The 26,776-nt window shown below is 37.1% G+C and overlaps 1 protein-coding gene across 2 annotated transcripts in view; it reads left to right on the top strand.

The window, feature by feature from the left end:
• The window catches only part of LOC126248988 (serine/threonine-protein kinase stk11-like), a 131,770-nt gene extending 112,942 nt beyond the window's left edge, over positions 1 to 18,828 (top strand). For both annotated transcript variants that reach the window (XR_007545577.1, XM_049950553.1), the window contains exon 8: positions 15,628 to 18,828. The gene's annotated coding sequence lies outside the window, so the exon portion shown is untranslated. The remainder of the gene's footprint in view (positions 1 to 15,627) is intronic.
• The last annotated feature ends 7,948 nt before the right edge of the window (positions 18,829 to 26,776 follow it).

A 26,776-nucleotide genomic window follows, 5' to 3' on the forward strand; every position in this document is an offset into this window, starting at 1 on the left:
TTAAGTCAAAACTGAAGAGTTTTCTCTTAGCTCACTCCTTGTATTCTTTTGAGGAACTCCTCAAAAAATTAAAAAAGTATTCTAATTCCTTTGTTATGTTCTTGTTTAAGTTTATTTTAACTTAAGGCTTGTCATCTGCATAGGGTTCACATACGTTTCATTTTATCCATTATTAGACTGATGACCATAGATGTTAAGTCCCGTAGTGCTCAGAGCCATTTTATCCGTTATTACTATTCTGTTATAATTTCATGTACTGGCTTGTTACATGACCGTGGAGTCTTCGTCCTCAATTTGGTACTATGGAACATGACATATACCATCATCATCATCATCATCATCATTTAAGACTGATTATGCCTTTCAGCGTTCAGTCTGGAGCATAGTCCCCCTTATAAAATTCCTCCATGATCCCCTATTCAGTGCTAACATTGGTGCCTCTTCTGATGTTAAGCCTATTACTTCAAAATCATTCTTAACTGAGTCCAGGTACCTTCTCCTTGGTCTACCCCGACTCCTCCTACCCTCTACTGCTGAACCCATGAGTCTCTTGGGTAACCTTGCTTCTCCCATGCGTGTAACATGACCCCACCATCTAAGCCTGTTCGCCCTGGCTGCTACATCTGTAGAGTTCATTCCCAGTTTTTCTTTGATTTCCTCATTGTGGACACCATCCTGCCATTGTTCCCATCCACTAGTACCTGCAATCATCCTAGCTACTTTCATATCCGTAACCTCAACCTTATTGATAAGGTAACCTGAATCCACCCAGCTCCCATACAACAAAGTTGGTCGAAAGATTGAACAGTTCACAGATAACTTAGTCTCGGTACTGACTTCCTTCTTGCAGAAGAGTGTAGATCGTAGCTGAGCACTCACTGCATTAGCTTTGCTACACCTTGCTTCCAGTTCTTTCACTATGTTGCCATCCTGTGAGAATATGCATCCTAAGTACTTGAAACCATCCACCTGTTCTAACTTTGTTCCTCCTATTTGGCACTCAATCCATTTATATCTCTTTCCCACTGACATTACTTTCGTTTTGGAGATGCTAATCTTCATACCATAGACCTTACATTTCTGATCTAACTCTGAATATTACTTTGCAAACTTTCAATCGAATCTGCCATCACAACTAAGTCATCTGCATATGAAAGACTGCTTATTTTGTGCTCACATATCTTAATCTCTCCCAGCCAGTCTATTGTTTTCGACATATGATCCATAAATAATATGAACAACAGTGGAGACAGGTTGCAGCCTTGTCTTACCCTGAAACTACTCTGAACCATGAACTCAATTTACCGTCAACTCGAACTGCTGCCTGACTATCTATGTAAAGACCTTTAAGTGCTTGCAAAAGAAGCTTGCCTCCTATTCCATAATCTCGTAGAACATACAACAACTTCCTCCTAGGAACCCGGTCATATACCTTTTCTAAATCTATAAAGCATAGATACAATTCCCTGTTCCACTCGTAACACTTCTCCATTATTTGTCGTAAGCTAAAGATCTGGTCCTGACAACCTCTAAGAGGCCTAAACCCACACTGATTTTCATCTAATTTGTCCTCAACTAATACTTGCACTTTCCTTTCAACAGTACCTGAGAAGATTTTACCCACAACGCTGATTAAAGAGAGACCTCTGTAGTTGTTACAATCTTTTCTGTTTCCGTGTTTAAAGATTGGTGTGATTACTGCTTTCGTCCAGTCTGATGGAATCTGTAACAACTCCCACACCATTTTAATTATCCTGTGTAGCCATTTAAGACCTGACATTCCACTGTATTTGATGAGTTCCGACTTAAATTTCGTCCACCCCAGCTGCTTTATTGCACTGCAATCTATTGACAATTTTCTCCACTTCCTCAAATGTGATCCTATTTCCATCATCATTCCTGAAGGACATATAAAATAGAAATAAAATAAATACACTGAACAGCTTAAGAAACTGGTGCACCTGCCTAATATCATGTATGGCCCCTACGAGTTTGCAGAAGTGCCACAACATGACGCAGCATGGACTCTTCTAATGTCTGAAGTAGTGCTGGAGGGGATTGACACCATGAATCCTGCAGGGCTATAAGGGGGTGGAGATTTCTGAACAGCATGTTGCAAGGCATCCCAGATATTCTCAATAATGTTCATATCTGAGGAATTTGGTGGCCAGCTAAAGGAGTGTTCCTGGAGCCACTCTGTAGCAATTATGGATGTGTGGGGTGTCGCATTGGTGTGCTGGAATTGCCCAAATCCATCGGAATGCACAATGGACTTGAATGGATGCAGGTGATCAGACAGGATGCTTACGTACGTCTCATCTGTCAGTCATATCTAGACATATCGGGTGTCTTGTATCACTCCAGCTGCACATCCTCCACACTATTACAGAGCCTCCACCAACCTGAACAGTCCCCTGCTGACATGCAAGGTCCATGGATTCATGAGGTTGTCTCCATACACGTACACATCCATCCGCTCAATACAATTTGAAATGAAACTTGTCCGATAAGGTATCATGTTTCCAGTCATCAACAGTCCCATGTCAGTGTTGATGGGCCCAGGTAAGGTGTAAAGCTTTGTGTTGTGCAGTCATCAATGGTACACAAGTGGGCCTTTGGCTCTGAAAGCCCATATCAATGCTGTTTTGTTGAATGGTTTGCATGCTGAATCTTGTTGATGGCGCAACATTGAAATCTGCAGCAATTAGCGGTAGTGTTGCCCTTCTGGCATGTTGAACAATTCTCTTGTTGTCGTTGACCCCGTTCTTACAAGGTCTTTTCTTGGCTGCGGCACTGTCAGAGATTTGATGTCTTACTGGATTCCTGATATTCACAGTAAACTTGTGAAATGGTCATATGGGAAAATCACTACATCGCTACCCCGGAGATGCTGTGTCCCATCACTCGTGCACCGACAATAACACCACGTTCAAACTCACTTAAATCTTCATAACCTGTCATTGTAGCAGCGGTAACCAAACTAACACCTGTGCCAGACACTTGTCGTCTTACATAGGCTTTGCTGACCACAGTGCTGTATTCTGACTGTTTGCATACCTCTGTATTTGAATATGCATGCCTATACCAGTTTCTTTGGCACTTCATTGTATAAAGGGGACATGAACACACTTTCCTTCACATATCCCCACAAGAAGAAAAAAACACATGGGTTCATGTCTGGTGATCTTGGAGGACAAGAATGTAAGGCAGTGTATTGGAGTCCTAAGTGCTCTATCCATTGTTGAGGCAGAGTGTAATTGATAAACTGACCTATGTTGTGCCAGTGTGGTGAAGCTCCATCCTGTTCAAAAACAGTCATCAGAGACCTCCTGAACTTTTGGAAAAAGTCAATTCTGCAGCATTTGAAGATAGCTCATTCCAGTCCCTATGTTTACCTAAAAAAAAAAAAAAAAAAAAAAAAAAAAGGATCATGCACTTTTTTTCCATGAAAAATGGCACAAGAAACATTCATTTTAGGTGAGTCTCTTTTGTGCTCAATAATGTCATGAAACTTCTGGAGTCCCCATATGTGCACATTATGTCAGTTTACTTTGCCACTAACATGAAATTTTACTTCATCACTGAGACTTAACTGTGGTAAAAATGTATAGTCTTCCACATCCTCCAGCAGAGCATTACTGTCATGCTGTTTACTTTTATCATCAACCCAAAGAGCTTGCACTAATTACAACCTATATGATTTGCAGACCTAATGACAGCTTAACACTCACCAGTTGTATGAGGCCCTGCCATGTCTCTGCTTGCGTGGCTATTAGACTTTCATGGACTCCGCTCAAATGTTTGCCGAATTATTTCCATTGTATCATCAGAAGTGCGAAGTCAACCTGGATTCTTATGTTTGCACAAGCACCCTGTCTTCAGATCAACAATACCAACAATGAATTTTTTTGGATGGAGGTGGATAAATGCCAAAACACCGACCAAAAGCACACTGGACCAAAATCACTGAGTCATTCTTTGCAAACTGTAGCACACAAAACGCCTTCTGTTGAGTGGGTGCCCTCTCACTTCTGACTGCAAACTGAGAAGATGCATTGACTGACATCTAAACACAGTTTTCTGAAACTTTATGCTACGTCCATTCAGACAACACACATTTCTTTGTCGGCATGTCCCATGTTTTGTAATTATTACCATCCAGAATAAGGCCATTCTTTTTTAAACACTCTCTATATTACTGCCTTGAAAATCTCAGTTATATTATTTAAATAATTTCTGTTCCTTAATACTGTCTGCTCATTTAAGATTTTTTCGTGGCATGTAATCATATTAGCAAATATTTCTGGCTCTTCTAATAAGTTAATGATGCCTCCTTTGTCTAATTTATGCAGCATTTCCATATGGTTAGTAACATTACCAAGGCAGAGCTTGTGGGTTGTAAGATGTATGCCTAAGGCTGCTGCGTTATTGTGGTTTGAATGTTCTTTGATCTTTGTTGGCAGTCTTCTCCCTGTCTGGCTGATTTACTTTTTCTCACATTGTACACATTCTATTTTGTCATAAATGGAATCACGTTATATGTTATGTTGTAATGTAGTACCTATGTTGTTACTAGTCTGAATAGAAACAGTGATATTTTTTGTTAAATAATTGTTTAATATTAGCTGATACCTTTCCACAATAAGGAAGAAAAGCATATGTAGTGTTACTTTACAAAAAATAAATGATAAAATGATTTCCTCTTTATCTGTCTTCTCTTTAGCTTTAATTTTTTATTGTATACTCTGTCAACTATCTGTGTATCATACCCATTTATTTACTGCAGTGTTATTTAATGTTCAGCTGTAATATCATTTGACAACAGCAACCTAATAACCATATCCAGCAATGCATGGGAAAAAGCATGCTTGTACATAAAAGATTTGCAAGAGACGACATGTGTAACCACATCAGTAGTAGTTAGACATTGATCTGGGGTCTTCCCTCATTTGTCAGTATTCTTAATTCAAGAAAGTTAATGCCCCCCAATTTTCTTCTATTTCACTAATAAATATTATGGATTGGTGTATACTGTTAAACCGTTGATGTAAGTTGTGTATATCATTAGTGTCACTATGCTAAAAGATGATGGTATCATCAATATACATTTTGTAATAATTTATATTTTTGACAATCTCAGATTTGCTATTTAAGATCTTATTTTCAAAGCTACTCATAAAAATATTAGCAAGGGTACCTGCTAAACAGCATCTCACAGGTAAGCCATCTGGTTGCATGTAGCAATCTCCATTGACAATGAAAGATTTCTGAGACAGAATCAGGGTAAGGAGCTCCTTTATCTCCATGATTTCTGGGATACTTACTATGTTGTATGCAATTTTTCTTAACCAGTTCAATTGATTCACTGACAGGAACATCTGTGTATAAATAAACCACATTAGATAGACAAAGTGTAGCATTATCTGTGTAGGAAGGAAGGAGGAAGATAATGTTTAATGTCTCATTGACATCGAGGCTATCAGCGATGGAGCACAAGATCAGATGCTTAGATAGTGGCAAGGATGGGTAGGGAAATCGGCCATGCTCTTTCAAAGGAACCATCCCAGCATTTGCCTGGAGCAATTTAGGGAAATATTGAGTAACCTAAATCTGGATGGCCGAACGCAGGTTTGAACCATCATCCTCCTGAACGAAAGTCCATTGTGCTAACCACTGTAAACATTATCTGTGATCTTAATGTCTTTTAAATGACGAATCAAGTTGTTGGTGTGTCTAATCATTTATTTCCCCTGAAAGACATAATTTTTTGGTGATAACATGATGAAGTTTTTGTATGTAACCTGAGTAAGTAAGCTGGACCATCAATGTAATTCACAATTTGCCTGAATGGTGTACCAGATTTATGGATTTTTTATTGGGACCTAAACCTTGAGTGTTAAGAGTTTAGAACCAGATATTGCTTAAAAAAAAAAAAACTTCATTTAGCAAGTTTGTATATTACATATGCTTTCCTTTATGTCTTTCTGGAAGTATTGAATGGAGTCATTTTATAACTTGTAAACGTGATTTGTATCAAAGAATTCTAATGTTTTGCTAATGTATTTTGTACATACTGACAATGGAGTTACCTTTGTCTGTTTCCAAGGGTAATGCTTGCTCATCAACAAGCTCAACATTTATGCTCTTTTTCAAGGAATACTGTTATCTACTACATTTATGTTTACCATTGTCTTCTGGAATATGTTGCCTCATAAAATTTGCTACTTTGCTAGATATATTTTTTTTCTGTGCCAAATAACCTTTAACCTTTAGGTAACTTTGTTCAGGCAGTTCATCGTTTTATATTTTTACCATTTACAGCAGGGCACAAGTTATACTTAAAACCTTTTTCTAACTTTTTAACTTCAGCATTGAGGAAGTTTGTCAGTCAAATTCACCACTTTCTCATGAATCTGAAAATCAGAGTAACTTTACCACTATTGAGACACTGCTGCATAATCAAATTTTGTCTCTTTTTGTGTGCCTAAGGATAATGAATTATTCTTTTTTTTTTTGGTTTGATTAAAGTCTTCAACCTCTTAATAGACTAAATTAGCTAATAACATGGGCCCTATGACTTTATGACTTATATGGGCTGTGTGGGAAGTATTTCCCACTAACTGTATTTCGTTGCTGCATTTCTGACAATATGTGTTACCACTTCTGTACATTCCTGGCATCTAGTGGTAGTCAGTTGCCCCCAGCTGTAGTTTGTTTGTCCTGAAATATAGCTTTCAGGGCTATGGAAAGTATATATCCCACCAAATAACGATGTTTTAAGGGTTCTTGGGAAGTATGCCTACCATCAAAGTAGTTTTGAAAGGGTCTTGGGAAATATACTTATCACAAAATTAGTCTGTCATTTGTGGTCCTTACTTCCAACTTAGGGCTATTCCAAAGCTTTTGGGAATATTTCCTACCACCTCTGTATGTACCTGATGTCTCATGGAAGCACACTGTACCAGCTGTATGAAAACTTCTACAATAATCCGTCTGATTGTCACTACTGTCGTCAAAACACATTACTTTGCTTCTGCAGTATATGTTATCATACCATGTGTCTAGGGTTGTTTTCACATTGTGATAAACTTTAATATTATTAACAAATATAATTAGATAGTTAGTTTGTCATTTATTGTTTGTCTTGCAATTGTTACCATTTGTATGAAAAATATCAAAGAAACACGTCTATAAAAAGAAATCCACGCAAGAAGAAGCATTGGAGTTGCTATTTTCACTACCTAGCAACTCTGAAAATTCTAAAAAAGTACGTGATGGTGATTCAAAAGATGAATTCGTTTCAGACATTGTGCTGGACCATAAGCCACATTTGTTTCCACAGCTTCATATCATTAATAGTGGAAACAGTTCCAGCACTATGTATGTTCAGATTTCTAGTATGTAGAAGAAGAGCCATCAACTGAAGAGGAATGATTACGTGAAACTGCTGTTTTTGACTTGCTCGACATCGCTACACCAGGAGAACCAGTTGTCAACAGCTCATTGACAAAACACAGCATGGAGTGGGACTACTACCTTTCTTTATTTACTACTGAGATGCTAGAGCTTGTAGTCCAGCAGACAAATATGTATGCAGAGCAACTGAGACAAAACAGCACTTCGGTTAGCCAAACAACTGCACAAATATATCTGTAGATGAGTTACAAGCCTGGACTGGAATGAATATCTTGATTGGTATTGTTGTGTTGCCAAGAGTAGTACACTACTGGAGTTCAGAACCTGTTTTAAGTCAGCCTTATATATTGAAGCCTGTGACATGCAAATGTGCCAAACCCACACGGGAAACTATTCACATAAATGTCAATAGGCTGAATCCTCCAAGAGGGCATCCAAACCATGATAAAAATCATAAGGTCTGACCTCGTATAACCTTTCTGAACAACACAATTCAGTAAGGTTATACCTTTCAAGGGACATTCATCACTCAAACAGTATATGCCTTTGAAAACAATCAAATGAGGATACAAAGTGTGGCGTTTAGTGGGCTCAGAGACAGGCTGTGTCACAAAATTTAATATTTACACAGGAAAGTCAGATGGTGGTTCTACAGAAAATTCTTTGAGCCTGTAGTCATTAGCCTGACCCAAGACATGAAATATAGTCGTAGTGTGGCAGCATTTGCCAACTCCTTCACCACTGTGAATCTAATGCAAATGTTGCTGAACAATCGTATCTATTCATAAAAGAGAAATGCACCTTAAAAAGAGGAAAATTTCAGTTCCAATTCAAATGTGCTTTTATGGCTACAAAAAGGATGGACACCAAACCTGTCATTATTTTGACAACTTCAGACGACCTTAGAGGCACCATACTTATCTTGAGGAAGAATAAGGATGGTACTACCAGCATTATTACTTGTCTAACAGCAGTAGCAATGTACAGTGATATATGGTGCCCCACAATGTGCCTCACGCCCAAGATTCAAGTAATAATGAAAAAACTAAACAATAATAGAAAACAGAAATGTTAAAAAAATATAGTTGCCTGTTTATAAGAGATACTGGGAGTGGTGACCATTGGCATCCAGGCATTGCTGACTTTGTGTGATGACGTTACCAGCAACATGCTGTAATTCTACAGGCCTGAAGTTGTTCATTTCTCTAGGACTGTTCTGTTTGAGATTGTCTATTGAGTGAGGATTGTCAGCATACACTTTGCTTTTTAGTGTGTCCCATAAATAAAAATTGCATTATGTTAAGTCTGGGGACCTAAGGGCCAGAGGCCTCTACTGACAAATGTGTCTTAAGAAAACACGTTGGTAGTGTGGGTCATACTTCGGTTGGATATGTGAGTGGTTGCCCCATCTTTTTGGAATACTGCATACAGCTTCTCTGCATGTGCTGTGCATCTGGCATTGTTTAAAGTGTAATTGAAAAATGTGGGGCCAGTAATGTGCAAGCTGGACAACGCACACCAAACACTCTTCTCTGAGTGGAGAGGTTCTTCATGCAGAATATGTGGGTTGTCCTGTGACCAATACCTGCAATTCTGGTAGTTTATGTAGCCTGACAAATGAAACCAGGCCTCATCTAACATGAAGTCAAGCAAGGCTTCCAAGTAACCGTTAGCAGTTGATGTTAACAGCCAATTAAAATAACAAACTCTCTTTTTTTTTTTTTTCCTGGTTGTCAAATTTCAACTCTTGCACCACACTCACTCGATAGACTTTTCATTTCATATCTTTTAATACGCAGTGTATGAGCTACGCCAACCTGCTGTGATGACCTTACCAACTTGCTGGGACTTCTCATAATGTCCATGCAAATTCACCTGTAGTTTCAGGAATCCTCGCTGTTGATCACCTATTCCTCTGCACATTCTGTACAGATCCTAAAGCCTTCCATTTCTTGCACAGATCTTGAATAGTGCTGGCCATGGGGAATTTCCCATCAGGAGATATTTTACTTGAAACATTACATTTCTTGATGGATGCTGTCTTCATGTATCACTCCACAATATCAATTTGCTGTTCTAATGCAAACTGCTACATTTCTGTAACAACACAACAATACAAGCTTCTCACAATAACTGACGCATAACATTTGAGATGATGTTGCCTCTTCACAAGCAATTCACCTAGAGATAATTAAGCAGTACATGAGGCATACAAGTTTTATGTGAGACACCCTGTATAATGGGAAGCATAGATCACTTCGATCAACTTAGAGAACATTACGCAGTAGGGCAATGTTCTCATAAGTGTTAGCATCAGGTTCTTTACTTCCTACAAAACATGACTATTCTAAATGCCTTTATATTGTACAAAATTAATAAAGAACAACAAGAATACGAAGATCAATTGTACTTTAGATTATGGCTTGCAGAACAGTTAATTGATGGCTTCACATCTTGCCCAAAGAAAAGCCTGTCCAGTAACCATTCTAACCAAGAACAACACTGTGCTAGATCATGTTTGACTGGCAGAAGAAGATCATCATATATGTGTTTTCGAAAAAACATACTGATAGTGTCAAAAGTTTTCTATAAAAACTCAAGACAAGAAAAGAAAAGATATGTGCTGTTCCTGCAAAGTGCCCCTGTATACTGAAATATGCTTCTGCCAGTTTCTTGAATTACTACAGTCATTTGAACATTTCTTTGAGAAAGAAATATTACTTGCATACAGGCATTAAGCTGTTCACATTAAATATAAAAACATGAAATATAAATATTTTTGAAATAAAGTAAAATAAAAACAGAGAACACACTCCCCTTCCCCCCTCCCCCTCTTGTAATGGCAACACATAACAACTCACAAAAGGGAAATGAAAAATCCATTTGCCACCACAGTTTAATATATTTCAAGGTGCTATAATGATATATGTACCATCATAGTGTTTGGTCCTAAATCAAAAATAAATAAAATTATAAAAAAATAAGTATAGTTAATTCATTATAGGTCTGATATGATACCAAAAAATTACTGACGCAGAGTCACTACAAAAACTGCGCCTGCAAAAGGGTTAAGTCTCATGAAAACCACATCTTGTACCTTAATTTTCACACATTCAAATGTAGACATAATATGCAAAGAAATACAATTTTTTATGTATGCGATTGCTGCAATACATTTTGTTAACTTCAGCTTTGTAAGTTAGTACATGAAAATCAACTGTTGTGCTGTGCTCTGCAAAAGATCAAACATGTTTTCAGGTGACAGTTAACAGCAGAAATATAATTTGAGAAATGCATAACACAATTCTGCGTTGTCTTATTTATTACAACCAGGTTCAGTCCTTGACCTTCATTCAGGTAACTGTATCAACACAAAGCAAAGAATTGTGTAGAAACAATGAAAAGCAAGACAATGTATAACCAACTAACTGTAATGCTTTATATAAGAAAACAATACAGACTGCACATTTCATGCATAATTCCATATACGAGGAACTTTTCGAGTACTCTCAGATTTACAATGTACAGCCAGAAGAATAAAATTTTCAAAACTGAAATGTGGCCTATTCAGTGGCAGAGGAATAATTGGATGCTACTATTCTAGGTGTGACCGAATTAGGTAAGAGACATACATGAGCAAAGTAATAACATACCAATGATACAAACCTGGCAGCTAACAGATCAAAATAAGTAGTACCATACAATAAACCTGTTATAAAACAGACATGAACAAAATGTTATGACGGTCACAACACGTACGGGAAAGTAATATTAATATATCACGGTATTTCTCCCCCTCCCAACAACACTGACAATTGTCAGAAATGTTGTCAAAATGTGGTAATGTTTTAAAAATATGTGAATTGCAACATACTTCTCCTAGCATAACATAGTGTCATTACGCATAACAGTAGTGTACCAAATCAATGACAAGAATTATTGTAATCACTAGGATAGAAAAACATGAGATTTGTGCAGAATAATGATACAACACTAAGCAATAAAAATGTATTACAATCAAATTTAGAGTCAAGAATATATTTCACACGTCCCTAATCTGTCTCAAGTTTAAATTGCAAATACAATGCATAATGTTGTAAAGTATGAGAAATGGGAGGTACAACGTAAAAAAATAAAAAAAAACCTGAAAAACTAGTAAGCAAATAATAATATATATATTACTTGACCAATTTTCAGGAAAGGGACAGTAACTAAATAAGTTTTAGTTGGTGCAAGAATAAGGTAATTATTACACATTCTAAATGAACAACAAAAGGAGTTAATTTAAGACTTTAACCCCTTAGGAAAAAAATCTGTGAGCTTGAGGTGTACTAAAAAAATAGAGGTGGTAAAAAACATTTCCAAAAGCTGTAGGATACCCCTAAGTTGGTGGTAAGTATGCTTGCTAAGGACCACAAAAGACATTAATTTTGTGGTAGGTGTACAATGGACTACCACTATATGCCAGTAGTATACAGAAATGAGAACATGTATTCTCATAAACACAGTAAAGGAATACAGTTAGTGGGAAGTATTTCCACAATGCCCCATGAAAATGTTAAGCAGGAACTTTGAATGAAGTATAGATGGGAGACTACTTTAAACAGATATGTTTGTATGGTCCACTTGGTATTAGCAAAGACATTAAATGTTCAAATAAGGTCTCACAAAGACATTATATTTGCTAAGTCTTAATTTAGTCTATGAAGAGGTTGAAGACTTGAATAAAACTTAAAGATAGAAAATTTGATTATGCAGTAGTGTCTCAATAGAGGTAATGGTACATCTGATTTTTTGTTTTATGACAAAGTGGTGAATTTGGCTGACATAAATTTCTTCAGTGGTGAAGTTAAAAATGTTAGAAAAAGGTTCGCAGTATAACTTGTGCACCAATGTAAATGGTAAAAATATAGAAGATTACTTGCCTGTACATAGTTAGCGAAAGTTTAAACGTTCTGTGGCACAGAAAATATTATATTTAACAAAGTAGCAAAATTTATAAGTCAACATATTCCAGAAGACAATGGTAAACATAAATGTAGCAGATACAAGTATTCCTTCATAAAGAGCATAAATGTCAGTCTTGCTGAGGAGCAAAATTAATTCCGTTGTCAGTATGTACAACCATGAATATCTTAGCAAAACATTAAAATTCTTTGATACAAATCACATTTACAGCTTACAAAATGGCCCTACTGAATGCTTTCAGAAATGCCTAAAGGAAATCATGTACAATATACAATTCTTGCTATATGATGTTAAAAAAAGCATTGTCTGGTTCTGAACACTAAACCCTCTAGGATTAGATCCCATTATAAAATCTTTGAATCAAGTACACCAAAAATTCTCTCTTTCAGGGGAAATATATGATTAGATACACCAACAACCTGATTTATCATTTAAAAGACATTCAGATCACAGATAATGCTTACAGTGATTAGCACACTGGAACTGCATTCCGGAGGATAATGGTTCAAACCCGTGTCCAGCAAATGCTGGGATGGTTCCTTTGAAAGGGTACGGGTGGTTTCCCTATCCATCCTTGACACAAGAAACTAAGCATCCAAGCTTGTGCTCCACCTCTAATGACCTTGATATCAATGAGACATTAAACATAATCTTCCTTCACAGATAAGGCAACACTTGGTTCATCTGATGTGGTTTACTTATACACAGATGTCCCTGTCAGTGAATCAATTGAACTGGTTAAGAAAAATTACATACAACATAGTAAGTATCCCAGAAATCATGGAGATAAAGGAGCTCCTTACCCTGATTCTGTCTCAGAATTCTTCTATTGTCAGTGGAGATTGCTACATGCAACCAGATGGCTTACCTGTGAGATGCTGTTTAGCAAGTACCCTTGCTAATATTTTTATGAGTAGCTTTGAAAATAAGATCTTAAATAGCAAATCTGAGATTGTCAAAAATATAAATTATTACAAAATGTATATTGATGATACCATCATCTTTTAGCATAGTGACACTAATGATATACACAACTTACATCAACTGTTTAACAGTATACACCAATCCATAATATTTATTAGTGAAATAGAAGAAAATTGGGGGGCATTAACTTTCTTGAATTAAGAATACTGACAAATGAGGGAAGACCCCAGATCAATGTCTAACTACTACTGATGTGGTTACACATAATGTCTCTTGCAAATCTTTTATGTACAAGCATGCTTTTTCCCATGCATTGCTGGATACGGTTATTAGGTTGCTGTTGTCAAATGATATTACAGCTGGACATTAAATAACACTGCAGTAAATAAATGGGTATGATACACAGATAGTTGACAGAGTATACAATAAAAAATAAAAGCTAAAGAGAAGACAGATAAAGAGGAAATCATTTTATCATTTATTTATAAAGGTGTAGAATGTTAATCAAATTTGTTTTATTTAAAATACTGTAAGAGTTTTTGCAAAAAAGACAAAAGAAGAAAGAAAGAAAGAAATTCACAGTGCTCTCATTTTTATACATGAATTGGTTATTTCAGAAACCACACCTGTGACTCTTGGCAGTTTTGGGTTATATGTGCATTCATAGAGAGCATACCAAGACACATCTTTTAACACAGAAAACATTCGTTGCAACACTTCTAAAACTATGAAGAAAATCTAAGAAGTTTCTGGGTAGTGCGGAAACAACATATGTGAGGCACTTGTGCTCTTTTGTTGCAAAGGGAAATAATGTTTTCGTTGTTGGCTCTCCTGACCTGTGTCATGAAAGTGCTTACAAAATGTAGAGGTTGGTAGTTTCTGCCTTACATTGCTGAGAAAGAGGAGCAAGAGTTTAAAAGATATCTAGCTGTGAATCTGATGCAGAATTTCCTTTCAGAAAGAAGGGTGTGGTGAACCATGATAAATATCAGAGAAATGTAATTAGAAATGCCAGAGTTGAAGGAATATCTTAAAACTCGTAAAAAGATAAGGAAGTGCCTGGAAGGGTGAGAGATACTTACTCGTGCAAATTGGCTGACAAACACTATTCAAACATTACTGACAAAACCAGAAATGAGATGTGGCGTTATCTTTATTCACTGGAACATGCAAGATATATATTTACAGAGTCTGATGCTGATAAGGGAGTGCGTATGAAGACATACGGTGCCAAAATCACATGAACATTAAGAACCAAAATTATGCCCTACACTGTCTATGCAGAATAAGAACAACTATTTTGGTTACAATGTAAAAGTAAATGGGAAAACTCGAAAGGTATATAAAAATATCATTATAAACAAAATAAATGAAAGTAGAGTACGCACCACGCTATGTAATCCTTTTGTCGTTGGCAAAATTCCAGAAGATCTAGGAGGAGAAAATAAGTGATAATGCTATTTCAGGCAAAATTTGTGCAAACATTCTTGGCCAAATAGCAAGATTTGATGTTAAAGAAACTCAGTATGGTGGTAAATCTAAGCAATATTTAGGTGCATGGCTAAACATTAAGATTATGCACAAGATGTTCTTAAAAGATTTCCCAGAAAATATAAATAAAGTTAAATACAGTTTTCATTGAAAATACTTCTTAGAAAACTTTGGTTATAGCTTTGTCAGGCCACAAGTGGATGTGTGCAGCAAATGCAGAAGTTTTGAAGCAAAGTTATTAGATTCTACTCTGAGTGATAATGCCAAAAGAAATGTTCCTTCAGAAATGATCATACACTGGAGGCATGCAAAGTAGTTCTATATTACTGTGTCAGAAGTAGCTAAAAATGAAGAGTATGATACTCTGGCAGTAGCCCTCTGCCTGTGTCCCAGTACAGGATGTGCTTTCTCTTAGGCAACTAAGGGTCAACACCTTCTGTATCCACTATTTTAAGACTAACACAGTTAAATTCTTTGTGTATCATGAGAGTGTCAAGCTTATAAATCTAATGAGGTTTGCACCTTTTTTTATCTGCTTTGAGAATGACATACCTTGTACAGCAAAGAAAATTTGGCTTTTCTGTAACAGTGCCATAGGCCAAAACAGAAACAAAACTGATGGATTTCAAACAATCAAGCACTTTTCCCCTCTTCTGGGACATTCTTTTCTACCCTGTGATGATGAGTTTGGCAACATCAGAAGAGTCCTCCAAATGGTGGATAGGATGTACACTCCCAAACAGTACAGTGAACTCATTAAACTAGTAAATGTTCCATGTAGATTCAACATTCAGGAAATAGTGACTGATGATATTCTTTTATTCACAGACTGGTGGCTCCCTTTCTACAAGAAGACCACAACCTCTGATGAATCTTCTGGTCAAGAAATCCCAACGAAAGAAAGGAAAACTTTTGAGATATCCACGTACAACAAGTTTCGTTACAGCAATCAGATGAAGAGGGAAATAGTTACCAGCTCATTCATCAGTGGATTAGTTGTGAATACATTCAGTTTTCCAAAAACAATCAAATTCCTTTCTCTTACTCACAAGAAAGCTTATCGACAAGGAAGATTCTCCATTAACAACAATAAGGTAGAGGATTTGAAGAAAGTGGAAGTTTGCATTCAGGGCTATGAATCTTTCAACAAAGAAATATTCAGTTAGCCAACTATCACTGAAATGACTGATATTCTTCATTCAGATGTAGAAGATGAGGACTAGAATAGTTAATAAACAACACTTTTGATTTTACAGAATGGATAGTAGCATGTTATGACATGCAATATCTAAGATTTGCCTTAGAAGAAGAAGGAGGAGGAGGAAAGCTATGTTTAGGCTATCATACGAATATGAGTGAAATATTAGTTGCTTTTCTACAAGTGAAGTGCATTTTCTTATAGATTATTCCATGGAAATAAAGAAAAGTAGTAGAGTTCATAAAGGTGATTTATTACAGAAACAACACATGCAAAAGTTTTTAAACCTGTTATATAATCAAGAATGGACTAAGGGATAAAACAGTGTGTCAGTACATTGGGAAAATATGTCATTTACACATATAATATGTACAGATCTGTTAAAAACAATGTACTCTTGTGCAGTTACATTGATTGTTAAACTTGACTAGTGTTCAATGACTGTTATCCAAAAAGTTGTTCCGTATAAAGAGATATGGTTGTCAATGTATTTTTAATTTTTCACTTTTAGCATTTCACTTTTGTATGTAAATATATGTTTCCTGCGCTCTATTGAGAAGTGTGTGGTCTAGAACTAGCATCACTATTTAGACTAGTATTCATCTGCAACTTTTCACCTATATATCTTTGCTTTTTGATAATGCTTTTAATATTAGGTACTGTTTAATATGCCCACATATTGGAGAGGTAGGCTTTTGATCAGTTGAAGCTTTCAGATATGTTAAAGCAATGAGAAGCTGTGATATGTCAGGATTTCTCTACAGATCTGTTGCATATACACTTCTCGGGTTTGCTGCTGTGTCATATTGTGCAAATCCTACAATATTTCATTGATACAACTGTTCGGTGGTAGATGCTGTTGTCACTGGTACAAGATGCGACTGCTGATAATCGTGCAGATGCGTTGGAATTTAATAGGCCAGAAGCAGGCAATATGCATGCACAGGAAGACGCTTGCAGTTGGAGGAAAGCAGTGCCCAAAGAGGCCCGTGCTGGGAGCTGCAGAAAGCCTTCCACTCATACACCATGGGCAAGGACTGTGCTGCCGGACACACCTGTGGTTAAAAGCTGAATTAAATCTTAGCTGTGCACTTTGTTGAGTCCTGAATAGGAAGTTCTTATTTCTCCTGTTTTAATTAACAGCAGCCACTGCTGGGTTCTAGGTGGTACTTAATTGAAAACCTGCATCCCTGTTGAAAAGATTGTCCGCTGTGCAGGTATTTACGGCCTCCTTAAGAACACAGTCCTAGAAAGATAACACTGAGGATAGAATTTCAGTCTTCTTGTAAAATGTGCAATGCCCTGTGCCCAGGCAATGCTCCACTACTGCTGATTTATCAGGTTGCCCCAGGCATGTACAAAGATGGTGTTCAACACAACACCCTTGCACGGTTTGGCATGTCTGCTCAATATAAGATTTCCCACATTGGCATGTGATCTTATATACACTACATTTCCTAAGGCCAAGATCATCTTTGACCAAACACAACATATTTCTCAATTTTGCTGGTGGCCGGAAAACACACTTAATATCGTGTCTCTTGAGGATTTTTTCTGTTCTTGAAGTGCATGGGGCAGCGCAGTCTTTGCCCACAGTGCATGCACAAAAGGCCTTGCTGCGACTCCTTGCAGGGGACACTTTGTGCACCGCTTTCCTCCAACTACGAAAGTCTTCCTGCATACATGTATTGCCTGCTCCTGGCCTTATAAATTTCAATGCCAATGCACAATTATCATTGGTCACATCTTGTAGCAGTGAAAACAGAATCTATCACCACCTGAAGATGTCAGACTGTCATATCAACAAAATATTGTGGGATTTGCACAATATGATCTGGCAGCAAACCCGAGAAGTCTATTTGCAATGAGAAGTTATTTATCACTATATTTAGGAGTACACATGGGTTTTGTACTGATAATGCATTTGTTAATGCATTATTCATTTAGACTGTTTAATAATTACTGGTATTCTTGCATTGACTATAACTTATTTAGTTCTTGCCCCGTTCTTACAAATTGGTCAAGTGATGTGTATTTATTTAATAGCTTTTCAGTTTCTTTCAGTTATTTACTTTGTACCACCCACTTTTTCCCCCAATTTAAACTTTCAGACATGAGTAGACTAGGGACATGTGTACTAGATTTTCTTCTTTAAATCAGATTGTAATAAATTTTTATTGCTTTGTGTTGTGTCAATTATGTTATATATACCTCATAATGTTTTTGTATCCTGGTTATTGTATCGTTCATGTAACAGATTTGGTACACTATTATTGTGTGTAATGACACTACGTTAAGTATCAAGTAGTATGTTGCACTTCACATGTTTTTAAAATGATATCATGTATTGACAGTGTTTCTGACAACAGTCGGTGCCATGTGACATTAATATTACTTTACTGTTTGGGTTGTTATCATCATCATATTTTGTTCATGCATATTGTATTAAGGTTGTAATTGTTTTATTATATGACACTACTTATTTCGATGTGTTAGCTATCATGTTTGTATCTTTGGTGTGTAATTTCTTTGGTCGTGTATATCTCACACCTATTTGGTCCCATCTGTAATAGTAGCATTGAGATTTTTTCTCTGCCATTTAATGGGACATAGTGTTTCACTTTTGAAATTTTAATTCTTCTGGATGTACACTGAAAGTTCGACTGTACTGCAGAAGTTCCTCATATATAGAATTACGTATGACATATGAAGTCTTAATTGTTTTATTTTGTAAATAACACAAAGAACTATTTTTATATGTTGTCTTGCTTTTCTTTGATTCTACATTCTGTTTTCTTTGCTTTATGTTGATAAAGTTACATGGACAATGTTTGAGGATCAATGCATGTTGTAATAAATAAGAAATACAACACAGCATTGTGTTATGCATTTCCCGAAATATATTTCTGCTGCTGATTGCCACCTGAAAAGAAAAACATTTCACTTGTATTTCTTCATTTTATTTGATGATTTCTTTGGAACAGTGAAGACGGCTGCCCTCCCCGTGGACTGTCACTTTACTCAATATTTCCATCAGCCAACTGCTGATTGATGAATTCTTTTTTAGGTTGCAGATGCCTGGGAATTCTGTATGGTTTCTTATAGACCAGAGGGTAATTCCCCTTTAGGATCATAGGCTATGTGATGGTTGTTGCCGAAAAGGTCCGCTAGTAGTGAACAAATCCACAAAACATATTAACAAAGCCTCCACAGTGACCTATCCTTTCCATTTAAGTGCTTTACTTTCTCGCATGATGTAGATACAGTGACAGTTTGCTTATGGCTAAGGTCTCCACTGGACCTATCCAAATAGTCCTCATCTAGGACATCCAAACTGGCAACCACTAAAGCTTTTGGTAGATCGACTTCATCAGAGACATAATTATCTACACAAACAGTGACCATGTAATCTCAATCTATTTCCTGCACATGTGCCACACTTCTAAGCACAACACAGTGCAAAAAATCAAATTGTCATGGTGTTCCAATGGCTCTATAATACACAACACATCTTTCAGTAGGTCAGTACTCAGACTCACCCAGAGCAATTTTCCTGTACCTCTTGTTACTTTATCATGCAAACTGAGCTTTAATAAATGTGTATGCAGTTTATTTGGGTCCACCTTCATGATTGTGAACCTGGCAACAGTGTATCATTTGCAGATTGTGCATTACCTCTCACCATCACAGTGAACTACTTCTGTATATTTGTGAAAATTACATGTTCCAGTACAGAAACTGAGATGTGCTGACCCCAATTATACCACATCATTGTCCTCTACTCCACATAACCTACATCATGAAGACGTGAGTCTCTTCCCATCCAGGAGGTTCAAACTAGTTACTGAAACATGAGTCCTTATGTCCACTAACAGTTCCATTCCCTATGTACACCAAATAGCCACTCCACCTCTGCATATGCTTTTGCAGCTTTGTTTTACTGAGAATGTTGTCCGGTGGTTGAGAAATTGCCATTGATGTTTATTGAAGTTTATTATTACACTGTTCTCTTTGCTTTGTATTTTTAAAACTTCACACCTGATGCCTCACCACCTCACATTCTTAACATTGCAGTTGATGGCATCGTTTTCGAATGTGCCCTGTATTTCCATAGTTCCACACCTATATCAGTTTACTTCTGATGGAAATACATTCCGCCTATCCTGCACTTGCATTGCTATATCCATCTCCTCCAGCTGCGTAGCAACCTCAAATGCAACCCTTCAAATGCTCTTTGCTCTACCTTGCACAGAACAATTTTCTCTGCTTCTTCATTCTGTGTCAACTTACAAGACTGCACACAGATTTTCCTGATCATATCTAAGAATGCTTCCACTTGATCATTTCATTTCTAGAACACATATTACGTTGTTCCCTGAAGAGTCTAGCAATGTTCTACTTGCAGTAGTGCTGATAGTCCCTTATAAAGTTGTTCAAATGTATGCACCTTATCCAACCCCTCATGATACATATGTCTTTGCATCACCCATGAATCGTAACTTAGCCAAATGCAAACTTATGTCATCAGGCCACTTGCCCAGACTAATAGCAGCTTCCAGATTGTCAAAAAAACACTGACACATTCTTAGTTGTTCTACCCAAAAAAGGATCCACTAGTCTAGCTGCAATTGTATTTCTGGCATTTGTGCAACTTCTATCTTACAATACAATACAGTGCACTTAAAGTACACTACAAAGCAAAGGCATCTATCGCAAACCACTCAGACAGAGGAACAAGGAAAATTAGAGTAATTCCTACAATGGATCATAGCCCGTAAAAGCTCTGAACACTGATGTGCTCGATGGCCATAATGTTGGTATGTGTCACACCTAGCTGGCAGTGCCTACGTACACAGTAATTCATGACCCATGAAATTACAATATTGGTACCTCACTGTCTGCAAATAATACTCTCTTCTATTTCCCCTAAACTGTGACGGGTCCACAGGTTTCATAAACCATATCCACAAAATTCCTCTGCACATTAGTCCTGTCCATCATGGCCACGCACAAGAACAACACAATAAAAGCCTCAAAAATATAAAGCCCACTCACCAAACTTGTATCATTGAAACCACAGGCTAGAGTTGACAATGACATCTCAGCCAGAGCATGTTCTCGAGGAATGACAGCATACTTCTGACACTAGATGTAGAGGCTGAGAGTGTGATGTCTGCTGTAGCGCATGACACGGCTGTATAATGGTCAAGAAATAATGCCATCTCCTGGGAAGGGGGGTTGAGAGTAGTTGTGGAGCTGGGAAGCTAGTGGTGGACTGCTAGTAAGACATTCATGGTTGAATTAAACTTTTATTCATGTTAGGTACAGAAATATAGTCACTGCTGGAGGAGAGGCTGTTGCCCCTGTGATGACATAGCTCAGCAAGCCATCATCAGCAGGTATGCCTGGGCAGTGGCATGCATAAGCAGCATCAGCTACTGGAGTCATCAGGATAGCAGTATCTGGCAGAGACTGCGGGACACTGCCATGGGATGATAGCCCCGTCTAGGCTGCTGGCCCGCCTCAGGCTGCAAAACAGCACAGGATAGGATGGTATGCAAACCATAATCCCCAATATGTCAATGTTGAAGGTGTGTGCTCACTCTGGGCAATGATCAGCATTTATAGAAATCTCCAGGAACAAGTGCACAGTGACAGAGAGACTTGGCTGCCCCCAGCTTAGGCTGGAATTGGTGTTCCACTGGAGAGGTGGCTGCCAGCAAGAGTTAGTCACCTAGAGGGGGACTCAGCAGTGGAAGGCACTAAGTCATTTGCATAGTCCTCAGCATAGGCTGTTGCCTGCTGCTACTGGAGACAAAATCTGTGGTAGATTGCTGGATACTTAGTCTGACACTTCAGCAATCTCCACCTCAAAGTCAGCAGCTGATGAAGACAAGTGGTGGTTGACATTATGTACATACTTCGGTATGCTGATGTACAGAGACTATCGATGAGCATCTGAGAGCAACTGAGTATATCTGAGAATGAGGGTCTGACTTGGGGGAGGAAGGGGGGGGGGGGGGGATATTTATAAGAACCTGCTGACCAGTACTTCTCAAACAGCTGTACCCCTACCATGGAAGAGGCAACATGCTCTAGTGGCTGGGTGTTGCCCTCAGGTGGCGATGACTTCATTCATTCTGCTCTTTGAATTTGGACAGTTCCTGAAGGAGCCTAGCCAGAGCTGTAGTGTTGCCCAACTTCATCCTTTGAAGGCAATGGGTAGCTTTTTCCACTCTGTCAATTTCCTGAATAAACACCCTTACTCTCTGAATATGTCTTGTTACTTCATAGTGCATGGTCACCATAATGATGGCACCTCTCTCGCTATAATGTCATTTTGTTACATTGGCACCAGGCATTTCAATAGCCCAGACTAGTGTGTAGCTGAACCATAGTTTTTTAAATTTATTTTTGTGTTTATCATCATCAAGTTTTTGGAATGTAGATCTCAAGGAATACTGTGAGGGAATTGTCAAGTTGTTCAAATGGGGTTTATGTAATATTGGGCCTAGTAAGTATGTCTCAGTTTTACAGAGTGACTGTAGTGCAGGGATAGCTTGTTTAGGTATGTTGTAAACTAGTACTGTTACAACATTCGAAGAATAGATATGCCACTTGATGAAAAAATGACAAATGTGATATGTTGCAGATATCAGCACACTGTACATGTATTATTGGTGGTCTACTCTTAAACTGACTCCAAATTGTGAATTTGTTTATTATTTGTGCCTCTAATTGAAATCTCTTCTGGTGTGTGGTAAAGTTTGTTAATATTAACAAAAGGGGAACATTCTATTGATTTTTGCAAGGAATTTTAATTATTAACTAAATTTTAGCATCTTAGACTGCCATTAGATGATAACTAGCTGTCACATCCACAAACAAAACAAAAATTCTGCCTGTTTCATGTTATTTTATACAAAGTTGAGATGTTTTGTTTTCACCAGATGCTGATCTGAGAGACTGCAAACTCATTATTGAAGTAATAAAAATTGTTGCAGAACATTAATCCTTTAAGTAACACTGGAATTACCTGGCTTGATTGGTTTTCCCTTCATTCATTGATGTTAATATTTACCACCCCATAACTCATGACAGACTTAAGAATACACAATAAATTGAGGAGGTTTAATCATTACTGCTTCCAAAGAGTACATACTGACATGTATTTTATTGTTATGCTGGACAATCATTTTGTCACTTAAAGGGTGAAGAAAGTCCCTCTCTTGCACAAGTGAGCCTTTCCCCATTGATTCACTATTTAGAAAAGTTTACTTTTTTAGGCTGGATATGGGCTCCCTGTGACTTTGGAGTGTGGTTCGACATCACATGTTTTTGAAACATATTGTTGAGGCAAGTGGTATGAGAAATTTGCCATATTCCTACAGTCTGCAGTTGTAATGATATCGCTACATGGGTAGAAATTACAATAACAATATATCTAGTGCAAGGTTGGTTAATTGTTCACAGAATTCACTAAGTGTGCACTTGAACATTTGATTAAATTCAGCTTTCCACTAGTGACACTGGCATTGTTGTCTCAGTCTTCTTCACAAACATAATCAGCCAGCTACAAAAATATTCTCTTAGTAAGTATGCATTAATAGATCACAATCACTTAGTCTGCAAATTTGTTACAGTAATCTTTAACAAATTACATGGTTATACACTAATTTTCATTCACTGATTTAACTCTGCACCATTTAAATGAGCAAAGCTAGTGAATCTTATTCCCAGTTTATACATGATCTTGTGTGTAACTTAACAAATAGGTCTGTCACAGGGCAAGTTTTTGAACCCATTGTGGCTAGAGCATGCTGTGAAGCCATTTCGCTCAGCTGTCATGAACAATCATATGTGTGTCCACAAAAAAGAAAAAAAAATGTAGTGGTGCTATTTCTGACAATTCCTTGCTGATATGTTCCATGTACGGACAATACAAATTGCTTACAGTGTAATACTTTGGAATCCACAATGGCATATATTTGTTATTAATATGTTGCAAGAAGTGTGCAGCTGCCCAAAAATACAAGTTGCAAGACCTGTGACAAAAACAAAGGGATTGAGAAATCTCAAATATTGGTATTAATCACAATTGCCATAAAAATTATATAAATAAAACATTTGTGAAGTTTGTAATTCAGTAAAATCACAGTTTACTCTTGGTTTAATTAAACAACAATGAAAATAACTTACATTTTATTAGCTAAATCGCCATTTAATTAAACAATAATAAAATAAACTTTCGTGGTATCACACTGTTGCTGCATAAGGTATTACCTTACAGTAATGACCCCTCAGAGCACTAAACAACATAGTTGCACCAGATCCCATCCAAACACTTACTTGCCTACCAGTTACCTCTTAGACAACTACCTCATTGTGGGATTGTGCTGCCAGCTTGAAATCTGGGTCATTTTCTTGCACTGATTGTAAGTATGTTCTCAAGTAGATCACTGTTTATTTTAAGTTACTGCTGCTCACTTGGATGTATGACACCACAGCTTATCACTGTGTTAGCTGAAACAGTGACGAAGGAATAGGTACAGGCTCCCAATTGTAAAACATCAACGGAACAGTAGAAGATAATTTTATTTGTGGTTGGCGCATTTTATACATAGGCGCACCAGCCTGAGTGTTAATGTTATTTGTAATATTAAAAGTATTATTTGTTTGGTAAATATGAGGTAAAAAAGAAACTGTATGTAAGAAGCCCGGGTCCAGTGTAAGAAAGGGCCTTATGGCCCTAGTCAAATGAAGGTAAATAAAGAAATAAATGTAACATTTGCCCAGCTATTCCCTTAATATATATGTGACAATCAATGCTGAGTAGCACCTACATCTTTGCCCCACATTACATTGAACAAACTATGAACTCTTAGACAGACTGTTTTATTGTTGGCTGTGACCCTTCAATCGAGGCGTTTTATTGCTACGTGTTGTGGTGTTCAAATTTCTCCATGACTACATATGTTGCTTCATTAATTGAAACTACAGAGGTAATTGATGTATGGTCTGCGGTCCATTAGAATATGAATGATCACCTGTGATTCACTATTTGTCCAATTTTTTAACCCTAGCTGTTAACCCAAGATCCATATACAGACATTGCACTGCATTCTTTGTAGAATTTGAATGGGTTTCACCAGCTTAGTTTTGAACACCTTGTAACGGAACATATTAAAGGCTTTACTTTCCCGAAGTATGCGATACCCTCCAAATTCAACCAGTTTAACAAGTATTTATGATTATAGAAAAGTTATTGTGTATGTTAACAATGATTGCATAACATGTCTCCATAAACAGTCAACCCATTAAATTATACTGAATAACTGACCCACACAAAAGTTTATATCACTTGATCACTGATACAGTAAATGTCATCATGTAAAAACACTAAGTTCATCTTAAATAATTAATATGAAGTACGAAAAATAGTGGCCAACTTAGGTATTTTGGATCTCCTTAAATAAAAATCACCCAGTGAAACCTATTTGTTCACTAGGAGCGTTTTCACTCAGTATTCACGTAATCAATCCTATTTTAGACGAAAAACCAATGTAATTCTTAATAATTCATGTTACTTATTTATTTATGCAAATTAGAGAAGTCAATTGACAAACTTCTAAAAAACAACCTTTTTGTAATAAAGAATTATTCTGTCAAGTCAACAAATCTGTCTGTCATTTTAATAACATGTTAAATTATGTCACTCGATGCAAATTAATAACTTTTCTGCACAAATTATGATAACAGATGTACATGTGACTTATAAACTATATCTCTTTTTAGTAGTTCTTTGACAATGTTATAAATACAAGCAGTCGGAGGCAGTCAGGGGGCAGTCGGAATGTCACTTTGGTGAAGTGTGTTTCTATGTTATTGTTTGGCAAAACAAGGCAAAGAACATGTAAAGGAAGTACTACTTTGTGTTGTGTTATGGTCTTTGGTGGACAGTGGAATTAAGATGGCCACCAAAGTAATAAATATTTGATGTTTACATATGTGTTGGTTTCGTTTGTTCTTTATCATCAAAAGCACATGAAAAACACGGGACCTCATGTGTTTACCCTAGACAACCAGATTTAGAGCCAGCATCAGCATCGAGACACAGCAGCAATCCAGCAAGCAGCAGCGATTACTACAATACAATACATTTTAATGGCGCCAACCTAACATCAAGTGCTAACAAGCTCCGTAAATTGGAGTGAAATAGTGCGATTACAGCAATTAGCAATATCTACGACCAGGCGGACCATTTACAACCTACACACTTTTATTACAACTGACATCTAAGGCAAGGATAGCATCACAATTAAGTTTTTACAAAATTTACTGGTAGCAAGAATTTTTTGTTGCAATGATGTCTGTTCTGTGCACCCACTTACATGCTTTCCCTTACATTTCAAAAATATGAGTCATGTATGTCTTTTCCTCATCCAGATATATCCCAAAAATCAGTTTCTCTATTGCAGATTAACTAGGTTCCCACCTTTAAAAAAATATAAACAGTTTTATTTGCAGAATGAATTTTCACCTTGCAGCAGAAATGTATAAGATAGGAGAAAGGTAATGACAGAGTTGTGAAGGTATGTCATGAGCTGTGCTTGGATAACTCAGTCAGTAGAGCACTTGCCCACAACATGCAAATGTCCCGGGTTCCAGTTCCAGTTTGAGACACTGTTTTCATCTGATAGAAATATTCAGTTTCGTTTGTGTAAGTCCTCAGTAATGTTTACACTCTCAGGAGTACACGTCACTGCCCTACAATGACAG

This window comes from Schistocerca nitens, chromosome 3 (genome assembly GCF_023898315.1).
Source record: "Schistocerca nitens isolate TAMUIC-IGC-003100 chromosome 3, iqSchNite1.1, whole genome shotgun sequence".
Lineage (NCBI taxonomy): Eukaryota > Metazoa > Arthropoda > Insecta > Orthoptera > Acrididae > Schistocerca > Schistocerca nitens.